We start from the raw sequence: 12,632 nt of genomic DNA on the forward strand, positions 1-12,632 counted from the left end.
CTTACCAAATGTCACACAATTAGTCCATCCCTCCCCCTAGTCAGTCTCTGACCGGAATGTTAGGATGAGACAGAGAACTGGGAAAGTATCACAGTAGGAATATATTAAAAAGTGGGGTTAATCAGAGCTGGGCTGCAGACAGAGCCTGTTCTACAGCTGGTGAAGTGACAGGGACACATTCCCAGTATGCTGGCTCTGAAGTAACAGCAGGAGCAGATCAAAGAGAATGAGCTCATGGGCAGCTGCCCTGTCAGTGCATCACTCACCTGGCAGGTGTTACACAAAACACAGCACTTCCCCCCTACTGCCACCACTTAATTATACTGTCCATGGGGCTGTTTGTCCTGCAGGACTTTGATCTCTCCAGGTGGTCCATGGTGATTCATAACAGAGCCATTAGGGGAGGAGGAGTCATCCCAATGGAAATCTCTCCACTTCTTTATCAGTGTTACCTTCTTAGCCCTGGCTTTGGAGATGACATTAGTCTTATCCTGTCTTGATTTTAGGTAGGATTTTGATCACCTTGTAGCCCTGAGGATTAATTTGTTGGTCTGTATGAAATGTCTTTTTGATAAATTTAAGTATGTAATAGGCTTATAGATTTATAGATTTGCAATAGCTGAAATGCAAGATACCTCCAGACATCCAGGTCAGACATCCTGTGACGTTGAAGGCAACCTTTAAGACCCTTACTCAGAAAAGTAATAATAAGACAAATTACCTACGTAGATGTCTGAAGACCTTTAACTGAACCAATAAGAGTAAAGGGTGGAAATAGGGATTTTTGCCCACAAATCTAACAAGTACACCACAAATGCGTACATATCTGTCACTCATACGCACACACATTAGCCTATAAGGCAGGTGTACCCTAACATTTCCGTGAGGGGAAAACAAAATTTGAGCATAGGAGGAAGGATTTCCAAATAATGCTCTATAAAAGGTAAAACAAATTACCATTAGGCAGGCGATACACCCATCTATCTGTTCCTGTTTACCCATCGCCTCAACCCCATCTACGCATCGATGCTACCCATCTACAAAGGCTGTTAACTATTGATAGGCCGTGGTATTATTTCTTTTCAAAGCTGTAAGTATAAAGGAATCTAGTTTTTGCTTTACCTTTTAAAAAGCACCTAGTTTATATAGGGTTAAAGTTAACTTCCTTTATCAAAAGTGTGAACAACACCCAAAGTGCTACTGCACAAAGTGAGTTTATAACAGTGTATTATCATAAATATATCTCTTAAAAAACTGTAATATTTTGTAACTTTGTAATCTCAAACTGTTTGAACATTTTTACATTTACTTATTGTTTCATTGATTTTAATAAAAGGTCTTGATGACTATTTCTGTCTCAGTGTAAGTTCCTGTCATATACCCCAAAGCTCCTTTTATAAACTCTGTAAAGCCTAATTCAGAACAAACTTTATCTTCTAATCATACACATTGGCAAGCCATACCCATATTATTAATATCCATTAATTATTATTATTACTAATTAATTTAAAAATAATTATCAAATTAAATGGATAAATTCCACCGACCCTACTAACCCACCACAAATCAGGCTACAACCTGGGGCTTGGCAGCTTAGAACTTTTGAGGGCTTTTCTCTGCCTTTTTGGTCCCTGCTGCAGTCAGTACATTCTAGACATGGGCATGGTGACCTCCCTGGGGATCTTGACAGCTTTAGCCAGCTTCTTGGTGGCTATTTTCCTTCTCACAGCCACTGTCTTCTTCTCATGCCTTGTCCTGGGGGCCCAGCTGCTGGTTGAATGGGAAGGAGCCAAAGTGCTGGTGACTTTAGCCCGCACCAAGTTGCCTTTGCTCGTCAGACTCCTGAACCCCAACTGGATGTGGTTCTTGTTCTTCTGCACAGCACAGCCCTGGAGAGGAGGGATCTGCAAATGTACATTCATATGATCCCTTTGTATAATTGACGAAAACATAAACTAGACACAGATATTGGAACTGATTTCAGCTGATGGACAGGTGTGCTAGGTTTTTATGCATTTGGACAGTGAAATGTTGAGTGTTTACATTCATTTCAAGCATCCCCGTATAGTGGAGCTCCTGAACATAATGGAGAATAGTATCAGAGGGGTAGCCGTGTTAGTCTGGATCTGTAAGGAAGTGCTATTTACTCCTCATAACACAAGAACTAGGGCCACCCGATGAAATGAATAGGCATCAGGTTTAAAACAAACCAAAGGAAGTATTTCTTCACCCAACACACAGTCAACTTGGGGAAACTTTGCCAGAGGATGTTGTGAGGGCCAAGACTATAACAGGGTCCACCAAAGAACTAGATAAGTTGATGGAGGATGGGTCCATCATTGGCTATTAGCCAGGATGGGCAGGGATAAAGAAACATGCCCTTGAAGTGTCCCCAGCCTCTGTTTGCCAGAATCTGGGAATGGGGATGGATCGCTTGATGATTCCCTGTTCTGTCGATTCCCTCGCGGGCACCTGGCATTGGCCACTGTGGGAGGACAGGATTCTGAGCTGGCTGGACCATTGGTCTGATCCAGTATGGCCGTTCTTGTGACCAATAGAGGGCAGTCCCCACCAGCAATACTTATATTTGGTGCGCTGAAAGGGCTAACTTTCCAAAGCTGACCCAAAGGTTTAGTAAAAGTGTTTGAGAAAAACACTAAACAGAACAATGTGAATGAAAACTGGGAGCTATTGTTTAAGGAGCTTGTTAGATGGGGCATAAGCCGCATTGCCTAATTAGCTGAGCTTGCAATGGCCTTCCACTCAACTCCCTGATATTTCTCCATCTGCAAATGTGGTACCCATTTTAAAACCTAGATCCAATCAATTACAACATGTCAGGGAAGATTCTAGGCATCAGTGATCTGATCATTGGGTTGACGGTAAACATGATATTCCCATAAGGCTCCCTCTTCCCAAGAGCCAACCTCATCCTCTCTCCCCTTTCTGCTCCCGCATCCTCTGCAAACTTTCAAAGACAGATGCCTCGTGATGGCCTTTGCTCATGGGAATGTTGCCTCTTGGTCAGGGTTTTGGCCCTTTTGGGGGGAAGGATGCAGCAGATGGCGTGGGGGGGGGGAGCCCAAGACCTCCCATGGGCTCTGACCCAGGCCACTCTGAGGGCAACAGTTCTCACCATCCCACTATTGTCCTAAGTTCACAGTTTATCACAGGAAGCTCTGAAGGGTGTCAACTCGCTGCTTGGTACCTCTTCTCAGCCGGGTGTGGCATGGCAGCTCTCTCCTTGGGATGGCAGCTGCCTCTGTTATTCTGACGGATCCAGGTTGGTGACGCGGTGGTGGGCGGGATTGAACCGGGGACCTCTGGAGCTTAGTGTGTGGGCCTCTCCAGCATGAACTAAAAGCCACCTGGCTGTTAGAGAAGGCTGTATAGAAGACATGTTTTATTGCTCCCTCTAAGTGATCTTGGTGCCACTAGCTGGGACACCCCACCACACCCTGGAGGTGTGTGGGTTACGTACTTCCCCTAGCTGAGGAAGCGCATCCTGAGCTTCGGAGAGTTCCCAGTTGTAATCCCGGATGACCCCTGTAACAATGCGGCCTCTGGTGGGACACTGCTGAGAGTATCAATTCAGGACAAATTGCTTGGAGCAGGGCAGTCACAGCCCGAGGCTGGGTGCGCTTTACTATTAAAGCACGTCACAGCAGCCATGCAGAGAGGACTTTGGTTTTACCCCACTGGCCAATCGGACATCATAGAACCAATTCCCTCAGCTATTCCAGTTCCCTTGTATCACCACAAGCACCACTCCTTATGGGGATGAATGGTTATGAAAACCTATACCCCAGTAAAAGAAAAAACGTTCTCTCAACGGACCCCAAAGGACCAAGCCGCAGATGCAGGTCAATAGACGAGTCAGATTTTACCCACAAATCACGCTCTTGCAAATCCTTTAGCATCTAAAATCTAAAGGTTTATTCATAAAAAGTAAGAAATATGGATGAGAGTTAAAATTGTTAAAGGCATCAGTTACATCCAGTAATGGCAAAGTTCTTGGTTCAGGCTTGTAGCAGTGATGGAATAAACTGCAGGTTCAAATCAAGTCTCTGGAGTCCATCCACAGCTGGGATGGGTCATTCAGTCCTTTGTACAGAGCTTCAGTTTGTAGCAAAGTCCCTCCAGAGGTATGAAGCAGTAATGGAGACAAGATGGAGATGAGGAATCAGCCTTTTATAGTCTCTTGCCATGTGGTCTTTGCTTTCTTTGTCCCAAGGACACTCTGTCCAGCACGTGGCATAGAAAAACCTTAGAGTTCTGTCCATAGGTAGGTCCCTGCAGACCTTGCTGAGTCACAAGGCGTTTCTGCCTTCTCTCAATGGGTCGATTGTATAGCTGATGGTCCTTAGTGGGCCATCAAGCAGGCGAGGCAGATCTGACACCAACTTGTCTGGCTGGGGTGTTCCCTGGAAGCAGAGCACAAGTTTGAAATAGGGACAGAACAGATATTGGACTACTGCCTCCAGTTTTGATGTCCTCGTTTGAAAAAGATGTTGTGAAATTGGAGCTGAGGCAGCCAAAAGCCACCAAATGTTCTGAGGGCTGGAGAAAAATGCCTTCTAGTGAGCTATTGAAAGAGCTCAACCTGTTTAGCTTATCAAAAGATAGAAAGGTGACTTCATTGAAGTGTTGAAGTGCCTTAACGGAGAGAAAAGATTGGGTATTAAACGGCTCTTTAATCTAGCAGAGAAAGGCATAACAAGACCCAATGGCTGGAAGGTGAAAAGAGACAAATTCATATTACAACATAGTCAACAGCGAGGATGATTCACCACAGGAACAAGCTACCAAGGAAAGTGGTGGATTCTCCATCTCTTGATGTCATTTCATGAAGACTAGATGCCTTTCTGGAATGTCTTTGCCCCCAAAGTAGCTCTTGTGTCCTACAGGAGGCCTGTGATATGCAGGGGGTCAGATTAGATGCTCTAATGGTCTCTTCTGGCCATAAAGTCGACTGATTTCTGAAAAACTGAGTGTAGCATTGGGAGCAGCATCTGATGTTTCCCTGTCTAGCCGGCTTGCTGCCTAGAACGAACGCTCCTTGAGTGGGGTGATCCACAGGGAGTAGCTCAAACCTCCAAAGTACCTGGCCAGGGGCAGGACATTGGCACAGCAAGGGAGGGGTGCGGCAGTGACATCACAAAGGCCTTTTGCAGGACCTCAGACTATTGGTCCAAGGTGGTGGGGAGGTGGTGACCTCACAGAGAGATGCTGACATCAGCCAGGCAGGACAGGGGTGAGGGGCCAGGGAAACCTCAGAGACCCCTGTGGCTTTGCTTCATCAAGTCTCCTTCTCCAGATCTCTCTTTGAGGACTGAGAGAGTATTCGGGTTCACGGACGTGAGCGCCAGGAGGAACCTCTTTCGAGTTTTCTCCTTCCCTTGTAGTGATTTTACTAGAAAACAGCCATCCCTGTTTAGAAGGTAAGAGCCTCCTCGAGGGAAGGGGTGTGTAATAGTCCGAGGTTGGGGCCGTGCCCTCTCAGGGGCCGTCGGGAGCCAGGCCGCTTCACTACACGGCCCCAATCAGTCTCCGGGTTCTGAAGGTTTTGGGGTCCTGCCCCTCAAGCAGGGGCGGAACAGAAGGCACACAGTTACTGCAATGAGTCCCAGCCCTCAGTCAGGGCGGGACAGCAGACACTAGGTCTAGGCTCAGACCCTTTCCGCAGGCTGAGCACCCATAAAGTCAATAAGCCACGGCCCTCATTCAGGCTGGGGCAGCGAACCAGTTCTAGGCTCTGGTCCTGGCAGCCGGAGCTGAGCAGTTACAAAGTCAGTAAGCCCCAAGCCCTAGCTCAGGGCGGGGCAGCACCCAAGAATCCAGGGAGCTCAGATCCCCCTGCAAGCTGAGCAGTAACAAAGTTAACAAGCTAAGCCCCGGCCCTCAATCAGGGCGGGGCACCAAACACAGCCGTTCTAGGCTCAGCTCCTTACAGCAGGAGCTGAGCAACAATAATAGTTCAGGGCTCAGGTCCTTGCATCAGGAGCTGAGCAACAATAGTCAGTAAGCCCCAGCCCTAGGTCAGGGTGGGGCAACAACCAATAGTCCCAGGGGCTCAGGTCCTTGTCTCAGGAGCTGAGCTATGGCAATAGTTCCGGACGCCCGGGCCCTTAGTCAGGGCGGGTAATAAACAATAGTTCAAGGCTCAGGTCCTTATAGCAGGAGCTGAGCACTAACAAAGTCAGGAAGCCCAGGCCCTTAGTCAGGGCGGGGCAGCAACACAGCAGTTCTAGGCTCAGGTCCTCGGACAGGAGCTGAGCAACAGCAGGTGCGTGCAGGCTTCTAGGCCTGAGCGCTGGTGTGAGGGGGAGTCTGCCACCCGTGAGTGGGGTGGCAGGGGGGACACAGGCCCACCCACTCCACTGTGTCCCAGCCCGGGGCCCTAGCAGCGGCGTGGATCCGCTGCAGTGTCGGTGGGGTCCTGACCGAAACACACCGACATCGGCTCTTCCTCTGTCGTAGCCAGACTGGGGTCAGCTACCCCCGGGCTACTTCCCATCTCCCCCTCCATGGGTACCTGCTCCTCGCTGGGCTCTGCGGCGGGGTCCCACACCATGGGCTCCTCGGCGTGCTGAGGGCTCTCTAGGTCGGGCTGCTCCTCCGGACTCGGGTCATGGGAACGCTCGGGCAGCTCCTCGGGGTACCGGGCTCGGGGCAGGCTCGGCCAGTCCACCTCGGGGTACCTGGCTCGAGGGAGGCTTGGTCGGTCCACGTCCGGGTACCTGGCTCGAGGGAGGCTCGGTCCGTCCGCGCCAGGGTACCTGGCTCGAGGGAGGCTCGGTCCGGCAGGAGCGTCCATCCTCTCCGGCCGCTGGGCTCCAACTGAGTGTTGAGGCCGGGCTTTTATACTTCCTGTCCCGCCCCTTGACTTCCGGGGGGCAGGAACAGGCGGCGGTGGCTCCGCCCACTGAGGTGGCTGTTCTGGTTCCTCTCTCTCTGGGGCCGTCGGGAGCCAGGCCGCCTCACTACAGGGTGTCATGGGGTGTCACAGTTCGGATGCCGGTGCCCCCCCCATGTATGGAAGTTCCTGCCCCCTGCTCTGTGCTTGCAGGGCGGGAGAGCAGCATTCCACGGCAGTGATTTGCTCCTGGCTGCCGGAGCAGAGCAGCAGGCTCAGCTGTCAGAACTTCCTGCAGCTAGGAAAGGGGAGGGGCCCAGCCTCTTTAGCAGGAATGCAGGGTAGGTGAGTTCATGGCGGGCATTGTGGGATACTGGCGGAGGCCAGTTATGGTGATTTAATGACCAGCAGCATCTACACTGGCACTCTGTCACTTTAAGTTTGCTGCAAAAAGCTCTAGGCCTCTCATCGAAGTGGTTTTATTTTTTCACCAAAACAGGGCAGTTTTGTCGCCAGACGTGGCATTGCAGTGTGTGCACCAGCCACACCAAGCTGCCGACCGAGGGAGCATTGTGTGTTCTTCACACACCTGAGCAATATATTTCTGCTGAAACAACTTTGTAGTGCAGACCTGGCCAAAGATTCACACACACACAGCTTGCAAGGAAAACGTCACCTGCTCCTCTGCTTTGCAGAATCCAAACACAAGGAAAGCTTGTCAGGGCCTGGTGGAGATGGCAGGGAGTCAGGTGTGGGCAGACACTATGTCTTACACCCAGGCAGGGACCATGGCTTAGCAAGCTAAAGCACCTGCCTTGTTAACAGGTGATCCTAGGTTCAACTCCCAGTGGTGGCTTTTGGGGCACCTGCTATTGGCTACTGTCAGAGGACAAAATTCAGAGCTAGATGGGCCTTTGGTCTAGCCTAGTGTGGTTTTTCTCATGGTTTAAGTTACATTCGCGGGCACTGATGATAGAGTTACTGAAAGTTTGGGAGTTAGGTGCTGATAGATCAGTGGTCCAAGCCCCTTGTAGACACCCCCCTCCCTCTGGGACAGGGGCAGGTCTGAGCTCTCGCACCAAAGGCTCATTGAAGCTGTGAGTGGCTCATTTCGTTTGCACCCTGGGTTGAGTCCTGCTTTGTGCACCGTGTCTGAGAATGAAAATCTTAAACCACCCTTTAAAATGACGAATTCAGCAGGACATGTCATTGTCCCTGCCCCAAAGCAGACAGACCAATGGAGAAATGCCATGGAGTCCAAGGTAATATTCACTGCGGTTTTACCATTTCCACTTGCTAAACTCCCTCCTATCTGCCCAGCCCAGGTGTCCTCTGCCTCAGCTGCTGCTCCCGGCCTGCTCTAGAGTCAAACAAGCAGGGCCCCCAGGGGAACAGAGGCCGGGACAGGGCAGCAGCTTGGGCTGGGCAGATGCTGGGAGTTCTCCTTCCCTGAGAATCGGCCTGGCTCCCTTCTCAACAGCAAACAAATCAATTCCATGCCCCCTCCCCAGAAAAATCAGCCTGGAGCCAAGGGCAGCAGGGGACGATTCCCTCTAGTTCCTACCGAGGCAGGAGAGAACCCAGGGCCTTTCTAGCAGAGCTTATGGAACCGACGTGGGGAAACCAGCCTTTAATAACAGGCAGTTCAAGTTTAAGCTCAGTGTTTTTAACAATTTTTTACAACCTTAAATCACCCTTCAATCGCAATGTCACTATCCATAACATTGCTTCAGCCTTATAGGTTCCCAAGTGCAAAACTCAACATCTCTTCAAACACAAGAGAGTGCAGATCAGTCAGTGTTCAGTCATCCCACATAAAAGAATCATGTTGCGGTACATATTGGCCTCATCATGTGGCTGTTGCCTTTCCCTCCGCTCTGTTAAAAGTTTTGGTATTTTGCACAGAAACTTTCTTCCCTCAGGAGAGACCTGGGAACCAAGGCTGCCAGACAAACACCTTTAAGAGGAGGCATAACCTGTCAAAAAATGATCTCTCTCCTTCAGTTCAGTGACAGCCTGAAATGTTACTTATCCCGGCAGAGCCGGAGGATTGAAAGCAGCTACATCAAATCCCTGTGTAGCTAGCAGGAAGGAACACAAACACTCCCTGGTATCTGAAGAGATGTTTAGTTTTACCCTTGGTAAACTAGAAGTCTAAAGGGAAGGAAGGTGGTGCCATATATAAAGAGTGAAACACAAAACAATTATCATAGTTATGCCCATAGTGACTGCAAAATATTTCTATATTCTTCTTCTTATCATCAGTGTATTATTTTCTCTGGCATCTATACATTGACTATACCTTGACCAAGAAATTTGAATCTTGATAAAATAATTGACTACCCCTGGTTAAGGCAATTGACTTGATACCCACTCGGGTGTCCCTACACAGGTTCAGGTACTAACAACAGTGGCTGCCTTTTAGCAAGAGTTCCTGCCCATTTCCCTTCCGGCTGGAGCATGATTAGAGTGTGTTTGTGGTTAACGACATTGCTATAGATTGTTGTTCATTCCCCACACTGACAATTCAGACTGTCCCGTTCCTATTCGAATCTCCACCAGATCACGCCACTAGCCGGAGTCAGGATTTCTCTGGGGCACTGAAATGTTTCAGGGGGTTGCTGCGTGAGCTCAGCCTTGCATCCATTCCTGATGTTTCATGGACTAACAACAGCAGCATAAAGAAAGAGCTGATCCAATATCTCACTGTCAGAGGTGAAGGTGGCCTCGTCCCGTCTGCATGACCATTGCCATTGCCGGAGAGAAGGTTTCAATGGAATCGAATGCCCTGGCTCAGACAAGAGACACAGGGAGGTTTTGCTGTTCATGGATCTGTGCAAAGGAAATTGTGTCTCTGTGTGAAATTGAGGAGGGAAATGAAATGTCCCCATGGTGGCCCAATGCCCTAAGGAATGTGGGCGATGGACTCCGGCTGGGAAATGATTTTACAGGATCAATGTATTGCCCTGATTAAAAGCTATGGCTAAAAGGCAGCCACTGTTGTCAGTACCTGAACCTGCAGACTATACAGTAAAACTGGAGTTCTGCTTAGCTATACCTTAACCAATCATTTTACTGAAATGTAACTAACCAATCCCAACATATTGTAACATGATTATCTAACCAGTTATACCCCACCACCTTAATTGCTTTACACCCAACAAATTAATTATCCAGCAGACAGAAACAATCACAGAACCAGACAGAGATTATACAGACAAGCAATAGGAAAGTGGAGACTACAGTGATAGAACAAAGAAATGAGGATTTCAGACCCCAGCTATTGATAAGTGAGTTGTTGCCAGACGGGATGCTATCATGGTAGAGGTTGTGGATGCTGGTTGCTTAACTGTCTGGCCCCCAGGGCAGGATTTTGAGGGTCTCAGAATGCCAGCACCCATCTTTTGTTCGCTTAAAACGCGAGCAGGGAGATTCCAACACCGCAGAACTCATGGAACTCCAGGAAACGTGTAACTTTAGGTCCGGGTGAGTGTGCCTAAAAATCAGCTGTGTTGGAGAAGGTCTCTAGGAGTTGAAAGAGATGTACCATCTTGGCTCCCTAAAGAGTGTCATCAAATATTAATGAAAACTGGGGTTGATAAGTCACATTCTTTGTAGCGTTAGGATTGTGGACTGGACCAAAGTGCCCGTTTTAAGACTCTTTTTTCCTATCTCTTGGGTGTTCTGGTTTCTGCATAGAGACGTGGTTTCAAATCCCACTCCTGACATGACCATTTTCTTTTATCTGGAGAAAATGGCCTCACTTCAGTCTCCTTTGCAACAATAGGACACCATTTGTTTAGCTTTTCTATTCCAGTAATTCTGAGAGAAGTTCCAAACTAGGGGGAAACAGGGCCTTTTCTCTCGACCGATCAATTTTTGTCTTCCTTCATTCCTAGCCATTTTCTCAGATACATCCGTACTTCCCACACTTTTTTGTTCAGCGTTCTTTGCTTTTATGAAATTTTAGGGTCATCATTTAATTGCCCACAACTGTACTTATGAAGTGAAGTGAAACACAATATTTTTTGGATATTCTTGCAGGAGAGTTTTGCTTTCTGACCTGGAATTGAACAGGGGCTACCCAAGGGGGATAATGCTACTCCCTTTTCTTGCCTCATCCGAAAAAACATACATTCCTGATGCCCTTTGTTTCCTTGCCCTTTTTAGGGTAAATTTACACTTCTCAGAAGTAGAATCCTTTACAAAACCACTCAAAATCTCAGCAGTGTCGTAAGCAATGGCTTCTGGAAACATGCCCAGCTTTTCTTTAATTTGGTGACACAGGGCCAGGCAAGGGACTGGATACAGGCCTGGATCAGAATCTTCGTTACCAGAGCTAGAATTTCTATTTAAAAAGAGCTATTTTTCTGCAGCTATTAGATTTCCAACATTGATTTCATTTCATACACCTTTTCAGCATCTATTAAGGATAAACTGAACAAAAATACCACTTCTCTTTCCTCAACATCTGCATCATGAAGGGGAGCATTCCGAATAGGAAAGATCTTCTGTGGGGCATGGGTTACAAAAATGCTTCGGGAACCAAATACATGGGCATTTTGCCAAGTTAAAAATCACTTAATGTGGAATTCTCTCCCCAAATCATCAGAAAATACTGACTTCAATAATTGAACTACACTGTGATCATATGCACTTCCTTCAGTTAGTTGGGGTTCTGCTGTTGTTCACCATTTCCGAATGGAGATTTTAAATCACTGCTGTTTCTTTGTTAGCCTGTGCAGTAAATTGGAGAGTTCTCCACTGTTGACAGAACTGCACTTGAACTGTCATCATGGAGGGGTGGGGAAAAAGCAAAGCTGAAGTGACAAATGAGGATTTTAGGAAATGGTCATTTGTCTTCAATTCTCCAAGAAATCTGAGCTACGTCCTATCGAACTGAACTAATATCCAATTGGGTGAGCAAAAAGCCTTCAGGAAAGAGAGAAACCCACATCACAGAGAGACAGAATACATGACAATGAAAGTATCAAGAGACATTCCAGAGCAGGTTACATCTGATTATTTAGAATCAGGACAAGAGAGTCTCCCATCACATTCTCCTCTGATCCATTCAAAGCAGCTTCACTCAGCACTCTCTCAATAGTCAGTTATGTTATTTACAAAATTGTAAGTATCCCAGTATCCCATAATGGGGGACAAAATAGTCCTCTTGCCAGAAGTGGCTTTACCAATACATGAAACCTGGAATTTAAACGCCAAATAATCACACTATGTTTGGGATCCATTTAAATTCCCCTTCCAGGTCTTTGACACTTTCAGCTCCAGTCATAGCGACTCTGATATAGGAGGAAAGAAATCAAAGCATCATCTCCAAGCACAGACAGCTGAGAACTCTTCCTAACATGACATTCTGAGAAGTGGAGGGACAGAATGTGATGAAAATAAACTCTGCACAGAGAAGCCAAAATGTAACAGTTCTGGAGTGATGGGGAAGGAGGGAATCTCTGAACCACCCCATCTCCTTTCAGTGTCAGAGAGGCTGAAATGACACTTTTTTCCCCTGCTCCTCTTTATTTAACTATAACATGAAAAATTCCCAATGTAACTGCTCTTCAGCACAACCCAGAGCAACGTGAGAACAACTGGCAAGGATACAATCTGTATCACTGGCGACTCTAACAATCACTTTGCAATTGGAGCAATGGTATAAATGTGACGCTCCCTGGTTCCTCATAGGAAGGGCACACTCCAGTTACTTGTGGGATAATTGAGTTGATAGAAAGGACAAATGGGCCCACCTCAAAAGAAGGCA

The 12,632-nt window shown here is 47.6% G+C and overlaps 1 pseudogene; it reads right to left on the reverse strand.

The window, feature by feature from the left end:
- Nucleotides 1-12,632, reverse strand: part of LOC120381919 — a 480,690-nt pseudogene that overhangs the window by 108,528 nt on the left and 359,530 nt on the right.

This window comes from Mauremys reevesii, linkage group 14, assembly GCF_016161935.1.
Source record: "Mauremys reevesii isolate NIE-2019 linkage group 14, ASM1616193v1, whole genome shotgun sequence".
In the NCBI taxonomy this organism is placed as follows: Eukaryota; Metazoa; Chordata; order Testudines; family Geoemydidae; genus Mauremys; species Mauremys reevesii.